Consider the following 13,003-nt stretch of genomic DNA (forward strand, 5'->3'; position numbering starts at 1 on the left):
GTACATATCTGAAGTTTTGTCCACAAAAAAAAACAATTACATTGGCCAATCTCGGTCAAAACAGTGTGTCGGTTAAATAACGGATTACAATTGTACGACTGGCCAGTTTCACTTCGAAATAAAAAAAAAACTTCCCTGACAAGTTCGACGTCTATACTTTCATCACTGCATTTTGTTGAAAACCGCCTCCAGAAAAGGTGACGAATGTGACAACGTAAAAAAATCCGTGCAATACTAAACGTAATTCGAAGTTTTACCTGTCAAAAAGATGCTCCGTTGCGTTCTTTTTTGACATCTGTTTATTATATTATTAGATGTGATTGTTAGTGGAGTACTGAATGATACTGGGTTTGTAAATGCAAGCAATGATATTGGTCCATTTCGTTGTAAAACGTTAGTGGATGCTGGGAGTTTGTGGCGAACGGACGTATCATTCTTGTCCGCTCTCCATTGCCGAACATCGATAATTTTTTCGTCATCTATTAGTAAACGGTACTTTTTTAGTGTGTGCCAGTGTTTTATTTTTTATTCAGTGTCAAATACCTCTTATTGAGATAAGAATAAAAAAAGTTCGCATACGACTCATCAAATTTTTAAAAGGTAATTCTTTATTTTTTTACTTGATTACTTAATAGATCAATTTAGTTATAACCAGCCAGTAATGTGATGTAAATATTTTTTTATAGTTTTTTTCATTATCCGCAAAAAAATATTAAACGCGATAAAAATGATTATACATAAGTCGTAATAACAGACGTTTATTTTATGACCATAAAATAACCATTATAATAAAGGATAAAAAAGATACCAATATCATATAAATGGGAATACATAGAATCTAAATTCATTGAATGATATATAATACTGGAATCGTTCATATTTCTTAACAGGAAGAACTTTTAAGGATATTGTTACTACCGATTACCTTTAGAAGTGTATAAATATAGTAGATAATTATTTAATCTTAAATGATACATACAACCTTCTTTGTCTATAAAAAGTATTAAAAGAAATCATTTGAATATAAAAAAATTAAAAACTTTATTGTCATAAAAATTTTGCCGACAATCATGTAGACTGACTGACGAGAAATTTATTTATGTATGTACGAAATTCTATATTTTAGGTGACATTAAAACATGTCGATCGTAAAACTTTTAATTTAAAAAAAAGAATAAAAATTTATTTTATTAAAAGTAATAATTATATTCAAAAAATTGCTTATTAATACTTCGATAATAATATAAAACAATCTTACTCTAACTAATATTATAAATACAAAAGTTTGAATGGATGTTTGTTTGAAGGTATCTCCGAAACGGCTTAACGGATCTTTATAAAATTTTACACGGATATAGAACATAACCTTGCAGAACACATAGGCTACATATTAAGTTTTAATTCCGCACGAACGAAGTCGCGGGAGACAGATAATCTAGTTAATAAACGCTAAAAATACCAAAGACACAATAAAAATCAGCTGTTCCGATACTAAATAAAAAAATATACCTTATGTATTTAAATGAATGCATATATTTGATATAGACAGTCAGTCTATACCTTTTAAATTACTTATAAATATGTATGTGACACTAAAATCAACGTAAATTACTTTTAAATATTTATAGGTTAAAGTATAGATGCACCAGCTATGATAAGACACGTTGATTTGTCACTGTATGACTTTTAATAAAATGTTTAGCACTTCTGTTTTTAATATTGAATCAATAAACGCTGCTGGAGTCGACAACATTTTAGGCATGTTGTAAATGTCGATGTAATAAAACGTAATAGGTCATTTTCTTTACATTAACCACTTCTGTTTTATAGTTTGTTTCGTTTACGTTTAAGCATTTTCATTTTAATAGAATAAATCTTATGAGCACGTATACAGTTGGATAAAGGAAATATTTTAAAGCTTTTTCATTATTTTACAATTTCGTATGTCTAATTTAGTCTGTGTATAAAAGATTGTTATTTTAATTCAAATCTTAATAAAAATAATAACTTGAAATATATTTAATTTGTTATAATTAATTCACTTAAAGTTCCTTCCTTTTTCTTATTTATTTCAAGGTTTTCATAGAATTATAAATCCGTAAGTTTATATGGATGATTTGATATTTGTTTGAAGTTATCTCTAGAACGGTATGGATCTTGCTGACATTTGGCATTGATGTAGAACATAATCTGAAAGAACACATAGGCTACTAATTAAGTTTTTTAAAATTCCGCGCGGACTGAGTCACGGGCGACAGCTAGCAAATTTCTAAATAACATTTCCACATTTAAGTTATTGTTAATGCGTATTTGAATGGACTTCTATCAGAAATTAGTGAATTTATAATACTATTAATATTGCATCATAATATTATACAACAAAAACAATTCAAAATAAGCAAAACGGAGACAAGATCAATGTAAAAATAAAATTAAAAAGTATTGAATCCATTACGCTTTCGATACACATATAAAAAAACAAAACCACATTCGCTTTCAATATTTTTAATGATGCCAATACAACAATAAATGTTGCCATTAAACTTTGTTCTCTGTTTTTTGCAATTCGATTTTATTTATATCTGACTAAACGTCGGTTTTCTATATCAATATCTCTGTATAAAACATATCGTCATCCCTGTCATTATCTTCGATAAAACAGAGTATACGTTTTAAACGGGAATTTCGATCTCGGAAACCTACGAATAGAATTTTTTACTTATTCTGAGCTTTTTACTCTAGATGTTTTAATTGTTATTCTATTAAGTAAATGCTTTTAACACACAAGCAATTACCTGCGACTTCGTCTGCATGAATTAAAAAAATCTGGTACTAAGCCTATTTCACTCGCGGTATAACTTCCCAACGGTATAAGTTTTTTTTTTAATCGTATCTGCAGTTTCTGAGCCTATTCAATGCTAACAAAGAAACAAACAATCAAATCTTTCCTCTTTATAATATTAGTACAGAAAAGTTTTCTAAACTTATGCTTTATGTCATACTAGCTGTCGCCCGCGATTCCGTCCTCGTGGAATTAAAAAAAACCATAATTAGTAGCCTGGTTTTATTAGTCCTTTACTATTGCAAATGTTCCAGACTTTGTTCTATATGAATATAAAATTTCATTAGGATCCGTAAAGTCGTTTTGGAGATACTTTCAAACATCAATACATCTAAAATTTCGCATTTATAATATTAGTAAGATATGTGGTAATAACTGATGAAAATTAAAATAATTAATAAAAAAAATACTAACAAGCCAATATTATTTTTTTGAATGTTATAAATTGGCTAAAATTAACTCAATATTTAAAATGCTTATATATGGCTGAAAATTGGTGAGGAGGTAGCTTAGAGCCAGGAGACGGACATAGGATAATATTTATTCATTTTTTTTATTTTTAGTTTTTTTATCTATCCACGCAGACGGAGTCGCGGGCGACAGCTAGTATGCAATAAAACGATTATTTCAATCTCGTGATAAAACAAGTGAATGATGCAATTTTACATGTCAAAACAAAAAACATCAGACATTGCAAACCATTTCCAATAAGGGTTGTTGTAAAACTTTATACCCTCGTAAAGAACATGCATTTTCAAACTACTCTAATTAAGATAATTGGCGACGATCTTGTGAGCTAAAATAAAAAAAAAACAATATTGTATCTTTCTGACTAATATTGTGCGAATGTTTGAATATATCTGAGAAGAAATTCAAAGATATGTGTGAAGTCAACCAACCCGCACTGGGCCAGCATGGTTGACTATGGCCTAATCACCCTTAGCTTAGGGTAGGCTCCGAGCACCTCGGTGGGGACTTATAGTGACCTGATGATGAATGTTTGAAAGAATGAATAGATGTATGTTGGCATGTTGGAAATACCTACATGGATCTCGCTGAAATTCGGCATAGATGTAGAACGTAGTCTGGAAGAACACATAGGCTACTTCTGAAGTTTTTTAACAACGCGCGTGTGGAGTCACGGACGTCAGCTAGTAGTGTAATAAAAATCGTATCGTATTAACTACATTTTAACTCTGCAATATCTAACAGATAATTAATTTTTAACATATATTAAATAAAAATATGTTTGTTTAAATATGTTTTTAATTGTAATTTGTCGCATCCCACAGAAATTGTTTGCACTGAAACGCTTAACACCAGATAAAACCAACCTATTTTTGCTAAATTTACGGTAAATATGTAAATATTTTTACGCAATACAAAAGCAATTGTATAAGATATTTTAATTCAAGACAAGGTATAATAAAACCCTTAACTTCGTATACAATAATAAAATTTGAAACAGTAACCATTTAATCTTTATTTAAAGACATAAAATTACATTAAATTTGACTTGAATATTAAAACAAATTACTTAATTTCAACCCCCCCTTAATTAGCCTAAAAGTAGAATTTAATAAACTAAATTTATATATAATTTAATTGAGGTCTTCTGACAAAATATTTAGGCAACGTAACAGTTAAATTGCCAAAAATGTTATAACACAGAGCAATAAACGAACAGACAGGACATTCCGAAAATTAAATTTTATTTAATTACACTTATCAAATAAAATTTAATGTAATGACCCACTCAAGACGATTGGTGATAAAATTAAATTTCTAATTAACAGTAAATTTACGGTCCATCAAAATTTACAACAGCTTTAAAAGGGGCTTTATGATTTTATTCCTGCTTTTATTTTAATCTTTCAATTACAAAACGGTACTGTATCCTGCAGATGACTGATACATGTTGATAATAGTGAATTTCCTAACGTAATTATATTGGTAAAAATTTTAAGAATTGGCTAAAAAATTATTATGCACCAAAAGACAATATTTAAAATCAACGATGTATATATAGTCCATACAAATTTGACTTATATTGAAATATGAATATTTTTACATATCATCAGAAAATTAACTTATTATATTTACATTCTTACAGTAATTAAATGACTAATTAATTAAACTACCAAAATAATACTATAAACTATATACTAAAACTAAACCAAACTAAAAATAAAACTAAATAATATAAAAAAATCGACCCTAAATCGCTGCGGTCGCACGGTAGGGTTCCCAAGAGGCTGGCGGCATTTCCCCGTTGGATGGCCAGGCTCAACCTTTGGCCGAAATGCGCGCCAGCCCTTGGATCCCCTGAGGCGTCAATGAGGCGTGCGAAAATCTCCTTAAATTAACTTATTATTGATTTCCATTCAATTAATTTCCTCTTCGAATTCTGGTTAAATCTTGATGTAAATAACATTAGTAAGAACAACCAGTAACAAGAAGTTTACAGAGAATAGCCTTCTTAAGCAACAATTATAATTTTCCTATGAACTTTGTGTGCGTAATAAATAACGCGTAGTCATTATATGCTAATATTATAATTAATAATCTTATATCGATATATTATTTTTATGGTTTTTTATTTTTAAATATTTACTAAGACGTAATCTTGTCGATACAGCCACTTAATATTGCGTATAATCTGGTTGAACTTTTCTTAAAGCGTATTAAATTTTGCTTCATATAAATTTTACCGTTTTGAACCAATTTTCAAATTTAATTAGCTCATAAAAGGAATTAATTTGTTCTACAATAGACAAATTAATTAAGTAATTTTTGCCGTGTCTAAATTTTCATTACACTGTGAAAAGTCAGAGAATGAACCATTTAAGTCTAATTGGCTATAAAATTTTACTGATTCGTCGTTCGTTTACGTAATTGTGTCCAAAAAGCGTATCGTAACATCGATTATATATTTTATTGGCCCAATTTATATTCAATTTACAAGAAGCTTATATGTTATTGATGTTAGAATAATCTAATATGGCCGACATCAAGATTACCTGTCAATATTTGATTAATCGTTTTATTATCTGTATTCTACATCAGATGGTCTATTACGAATATTTGCGTGACAGTTGCGAGAACATCTTCGTAGCGTGGTCGACAAAATTTGTTTGAGTTTTTTAGTGTACTTTAAGCTCGGTAGGGGCGCTGCAAAAATTCTTATACTAATATTTATTATTTTTTTATGTTATTCTTTATCGTTATATTTGTCATTATTTTTTAATTACTTTGTTACGAGACTGACATGTTTATAAGAATCAAAGTACTTTTAAAAAATCTAATACAAAATTTTCTTGAAGACATTACGATAACGATCTCAGTGTTCGTGGTAGGTCCCTTGATGTGCTAATATTTTGGTTTCGAATCAGTGATATCGTAAATTATTGTATAAATAATAAAATTTTGATTGGAAACCTAATTTGACAACTTTTTAACATAATGGTACAAGTATTTCTTCTAAAATTTAATTTTTAAATAGAGCAACAACAAATTTTTACAAAATTATCTTTTTATCTAAATATCACAATTCATTAGTGAAAATATTTGATATACCTAATAACTAGCTGTCACCTTCGACTCCGTCCACGCGGAATTAAAAAAAAAACTTAATGAGTAGCCTTGTGTTCTTCCAGACTATGTTCTACATCTATGCCAAATTTCATCGGGATCAATGCAGCCGTTCTGGAGATACATTCTAACCAACATCCTTCTATCCATCCAGACATTCGCATTTATAATATTAATAATACCAAGATACTTTTGTATCATACTTTCTTAAATTGAACTGAGGTGCGAGTCACTGATTGCTTTCATACGTTAGAGCCGTGAGCTGATCTGCGGGTCATAAATTTTAGTTGACTTACCCATGTCTACTTGACAATAGAAATGCTTTCACCGATCGTAATAATTAGTTTCGATCAGGTTTCAATGCGTTTGATAACGATTGCGCAATTCTTACTTGAAGCGATGACTCGATAAATATGCTTCTAATAATCGATATTGTATCGAATAGATTTTGTAACATCGGAAATAATCGATTCTGTTTCGTCCCTTTAATCATCTGTGTTGCAATGCTTTTTATTATCTGTACAATTCCATATGTTTTCAATGAGATCCAGTATCTAAAGATCATTGAACTCTTTATCCATCTAATATTATTAATTTTTAATGTTAATACTTTGAGACAATGTTAATTAGAATCCTTTGGCGCGAATAATCGACATTTTAGTAAAGCTAGTGTTGGGTCAATACACTGCCACATTTTTAGATTTTCTTCCTAAAAATACAGATTAAATTTCCGAAAAATAGTTGGAGTAACTCGCGATGAATGTTATCTATATCATACTATAGATTGTCCTTGCTGAAATATGAAAATTATAAAAGGCAAAATTATCAGTCATAATATATACTTTGATAAGAATGGGGTACATTCAGATATGGCTAAGAGACGTATGGAGTAGTACATACTGTGCCAACGCTCTTTAGTGATTAGGGCAGATTGATTTGAATATATATAGATGGATCAGCGTAGTTATCAGTGTAGTCAAAAAAGACAAAGCACTCATGGTTTACCAGTGTAGCAATAAACATTGTCTTCCTTGACTCTAGGTCATTTAATTAACATAGAATAATTTGCGCTTTACTGTAAATTGACCTCTATTCTAGATTACTGTTATACTTTTTACGTTACTAAGGAGGTTTTAGTCTGAGGCTTAGTTTAAATCTAGTGCTGAATTTGTCTGAATACTTCATTATATAATAACTTAAAAAAATTCTTGTCAGTCATCTGATCGAGTCCGATTATGTTTACTTTACTGTTATTTTTTTAACTAAGAAAAAATTTTATGGATCTTTAGCACCTCGTTATATAAAGTCGAAGCACAGTCCGTCACGGATACGGTTTTTATGGTCAAATTGCTATGCATAATCGGTTATAAAAGCCTTTAGAAAAGTAATAAACATTCTTATAAAGAAACACTTCGTGTTAAATTGAACTTCAAATAAACTGCCTTGAAGTGTGATCAGTGTTTTTTTTTTTTAAAAAGAACAACTGAACCACTCATTACTTTCTTAGAGTTTACACAACCGAAACATGTCTTTAAAACATATCAATATCTACGTTTCATTATACAACGATAACTTTATGCCATCATTTATGAAAAATAAAAGAAAAAAAAATAATACAAAACTCAATAAATAACACGGTTTTCACGTAAATTTCTGCAAAGATAAAAATATGTTTTCAAACGGTGTTGGTCTCAGAAACCCACGATTAGTGAAACAATACTCGTAATAAATCAACATTGACTTAGGCGTTGAATTATTTCAGTTACAAATTATAACATTTCCTAAGATCGCTAACTGTAAGTGTCGTGAGAATTAATTAACTAGCGGCTTAGGGCCGAATGTCAGCGCAAACCGCCAACTGACATAATAAATCATGCAGCGCTTTAAAGCGCTGAAATCCTAACGGTCGCTTACTTAGAAGTACTAAATTAGAATAACTAGAAAAGTAATTATTATTTTGCAAAATAATATCTTACTGATAAATCCGAAAGTTTAGATTTATGGATAAATCGATTGACGTTTGTTTGAAGGTATCTTCGGAACGGCTCAATGGATCTTTATGGAAGGAAACATTAGGCTACTTATTAAGTTTATTTTAAATTCCGCACGAACGAAGTTGTGGGTAACAGCTAGTTATTTGTATAATTTTCTAAACATTTCTGCCGACTTTACTTCGTAAGCGCTTAAAGAATTTACGAGGCCTCAAGTGTCGCCTATAAATGACGCATCGTATAAATCACTAAAGCGCTTTAAATCAGCGCTGTAAGCGAACACCGGTAACACTTTTACAGCACCTGTATATTTAACATTCGTTTGATATATTTGTGTATTCTTATTATATTTTGGTAGTTTTTTCTATACTGTTACAAAATACGAGTAAATGACCGCTTTTTTGTTTAAAAAGAAATTAAAAGTAGTAGCACCCCTATACAATTACATAATTATCTTACTCCTACATCTTACTAATTTTACTTCTTACTAATATTATAAATATGAATGTTTAGATGGATGTTTGTTTGAAGATATCTCTAGAACGACTGAACGGATCTCGATGAAATATGGCATACATATAGAACATAGTCTGGAAGAACATATAGTCTTCTAATTATGTTTTATTTTTAATTCCGCGCGGACGGCGTCGCGGGCGACATCTAATTTACTATAAGTAATATCATCAGCCCACTATAGCCCACTGAGGGGCTCGGGATCCTATTCAAGTCAGGAGTGACTAAACTCAACCACGCGGGCCCAGTGCTATACTATATATAAATATGTCGGGGATAAAAATATGAGTTATTTCTAAACGGTTACTTTGCATAACACGATTATGTATGTATTTCTAATTTAGCAAAGTCAAAATGTCAGCCTTAATCTGAGATACGTCAGACTTTGATACAAATCTAGATTATATCTTATTAGCTATTGTAAACAAATTAAATATAATAAAATGACATATTTTTTTGGTCCCTCACAGTAAAAGAGCGTTGTTTATTACAATCGAATATAAATATTAAATTTAATTATAAATTTAATTATAAATTTAATTATAAATTTAATATTATTGTAGTCATTTCATTTATGAAAAAGTATAAATACAGTTATGATATTTTGATGGAATCGGAATTATTTTATTTATTTACAATCTACGGGTACTGCAGCGCGCCGACGTGTGCCGAGAACTATTGCAAATTGTTAAAAAGAGGAAAGTCGCCTATCATGGGACATGTTCACGAGGAATACGACCTTCTTCAACTAATTATGATGGGCAAAATCGCAGGAAAAAGACGCGCTTGACGAAGAAAGAAATCGTGGTTGGGAAATATCAAGGAATGGACGAATGTTACCAGCGTGGAACATTTATTTCGCTTGACACAAGATCGGCGAAAGTTCACTGAGCTGACGGCCAACCTCCATTAAATGGAGAGGCACCTTGAGAGAGAGAATGGAATCCTATTCCTAGTGATGTTTTCGTAAAGCCTATTCAATTATAATATCTAGAGATTATAAAGAACACATCGATATAATCTTTCTTTGTGCAACACTACACCCTTGGGTCTAAAACCCATTGAGAAAAAAAAAAAACGTTTTTTAAAGTTTTATTTATATTTATCACTATCTATCATAGCGAATCTAGTTTAATAAACACAGTATGTTCTTATAATATAAATAATTGCATTCGAAAGAACATTCAAAGAAATATGATTGTCAGTTTGTACAAAAAATGACACTAATTGTTATTCTTTGTTTGCAACAAATCCAATAACGATAATCTGATACCTGTCAGATGGGCATGATACTAGTTTTTATATAGTTAATTCATCCGTCTGTCTGTAAATATGATTATAGATTCAGGGTTAACAATGTTACTAATTTGCTTCTCAGATATTATAGGTTATTTTAGAAATATAATTATAGAGTAAAAAACTAGTTTATATTTTGATAGGCTACGTTTATTTATATTGTAATTTTTTTACGAAATAGGGAAGGAAAACATTATGAGGATGGAGTTTTTTTATAATAACACTATCTTACGCACGCGACTCCGTTCGCACGGAATTAAAGTAAAATTATTAGACTATGCGACTTCAGACTATGTTCTTCATATGTGTCACATTTCATCTATCCAAACTTTCGCATTTATATATTATACTATTATGAATAATTTAGGCTGGCAAAGCATCTGCGGTTCCTCTGGCGTTGCGGATGTCCATGGGCGTCGGATCAAATAATATTAGGCGATACGTTGCTCGTTTGCCCCCTTCTCCTTTAAAAAAAATAAGATAATAAGATTTTTAATTTAGTTGTAGGTGAATTTAAAAACTATTAAAACTACTTTAAAGAAACTTATAATTAAATCTGTAAAAACTCATAATAAAACCGTAATAAGCTCTTAACTTTATAAATGCACTTCAAACGACATCTCGTCTGATTTATTTACTTCCATATTGGTATTTATTAATGCATAAAGACACTAAACGATAGCCCATTATTCAGAATGAACGTAAACACAAAGACCTGGGGTGATAACGACGTTTTTATCTGCAGTGAATAAGTAAATGATCGTTTAAACATACATAATTTAAAGAGAGCCTTGGCATTTGCGTGACCAGGTACAATCAATTTCACTTCGTGGCTACACATTAGTTCTACGAAGTTCTTAAGTATAGCATTATTGAGAAAACTCTGAGAAAAAGGATAAGACGACTCTGAGAATCTTCCTGAAGTCTATTTAACTAAATTAAATACTAAATACTACATCTAAAGCATTTTAGCCGCATGAGACTGGAACAGTAATTTTAACATTAGGCTACTTTAGATTTTATAGAGCCCTCGAAGACACCGTCCGCGAAGATTAAAAATAACTTAATAGGTAAACTATGTGTTCTTCCAGAGTATGTTCTGCATCTGTGCCGAATTTCAGCGTGATCTATGCAGCCGCTTTGGAGATTCCTTCAAACAAATATCCATCGATCTAAACATTCGCATTTATAATATTACTAAAATTGTAAAACTTCTACCCATCTTAAGTTCGGATGATTTATATGCCTGGTTCTTCAATAGACGCTATGGAACCCTGCAGTCGCTGCGTAACGTATCCTGCGAAGCGTTGCCAATCGATTTTGATGACCTTGATGGCATTTGACTAAACAATGGGTAATGTTGATCGTGATACGGGACGAAACTTTATACTGTTAATAATCTTTGTATTATACAATAATATTATAAGATAGTAAATAATTTTGTTGGAAATTTCAGTAAGAGCATGTCTAACAATAGTCTAACATAGCACTAGCTTTCAAGTCATAAACCTACTTCACGTTCCACAATAACTCCAGTTTGTACTTCATTAGTCAGCAAATGCTTTCACTACTCATTTCCTTGTACAGTCGCCAACAAATGAGTTGTTGCTAATTTAGATAATGGAAATACATGCGAAGAAAATAAAAGAAAGATATGAGTGAAGTTAGTCCTCACTGGGCCACCGCGATTGACTTTTAGTCACCTATCTTATGGTAGGTACCGAGCCCCTCAATGAAGACGTATAGTGTGATAACGATGATGAAATGCATACATAATAATACCACCAACAACTGAAATGTACTCAACGAAATAATACGAATGGAATGATATTCCACTGTCAAGAGAACGCAAAGGAAGGGGGAATTCTCTTTCTGTGCGCTCTCTCATTTGTTTCTTCCTTTCTTGTGTATGCTTATGAGCATAAATCAAATCGCTATTTCAGCGAATTGACCGTTAAAATAAAAACTATCTTTATAAACTGTTAGTCGTCTACAGAAGGTAAAAATAGAAACAAAAACATATATTTAAATTAAGAAGATGAAAGGCAAATACATAAAAATAAATTAACAGAACAACTACACTTACCTTACCTGATGAACAGCATTGTAGATTTTTCTACAAAGACAAAGAACTTGCTTTTATTTCTATGTTTAAAAATATGTACAAGGTTCAAGAGTTTGTAGTCGACTGTACTTCTCTAAAATCATAATTTACCTCAATAATTCTTCTTGACAGTGAATATAATTATAAAATTAAACGTTAAACTATATATTATGTACTAAATTAATTATTAATATGAAATCTGTTAAGATTCCTTTCACTGGAAATGATTAATATCCTTAAAAACGGTATGTAAAATAAAATTAACAAAGAATCTGTAATACCGAAACTCATCTATAATTTAATAAAAAGTACGTCTATTATTGTACAAACCTAGAAATGCTGGAAATGTAAATGTTTAAAATCACTTCACTTTACACTTCACTGAATTTTCCATCACAATTTTTACACTAAATAAAAAAACTTATTTTAATTTAAAATAAAAATTATAACGGGTACACAAAAAACAATATCAAAGATTAAAAAACAACTGAACAACTAAACGTCAAATCATCATAGAGTAAAATTTGAATTTAGAATTCCAAGTTTATTGAAAGAAATTTTCACACCGGCCAGTATTAATCATGGGCACAGATAAAATATATGACTATCGTATACATTGACTTTAACTGCTATATAAAAGGTATTATAGAACATGACAAGATAATT

General features: G+C 30.3%; 1 protein-coding gene across 2 annotated transcripts in view; it reads left to right on the forward strand.

Annotated features, from left to right (window-relative positions):
* Positions 1-223: 223 nt before the first annotated feature.
* The window catches only part of Wnt2 (Wnt oncogene analog 2), a 54,989-nt gene continuing 42,209 nt past the window's right edge, over positions 224-13,003 (forward strand). Inside the window, exon 1 of one of the 2 annotated variants that reach the window (XM_013308726.1) lies at positions 224-600. The gene's annotated coding sequence lies outside the window, so the exon portion shown is untranslated. The remainder of the gene's footprint in view (positions 601-13,003) is intronic. The other variant, XM_013308732.1, reaches the window with a different exon arrangement.

This window comes from Papilio xuthus, unplaced genomic scaffold (assembly GCF_000836235.2).
Source record: "Papilio xuthus unplaced genomic scaffold, Pxut_1.1 DF829660.1, whole genome shotgun sequence".
NCBI lineage: Eukaryota > Metazoa > Arthropoda > Insecta > Lepidoptera > Papilionidae > Papilio > Papilio xuthus.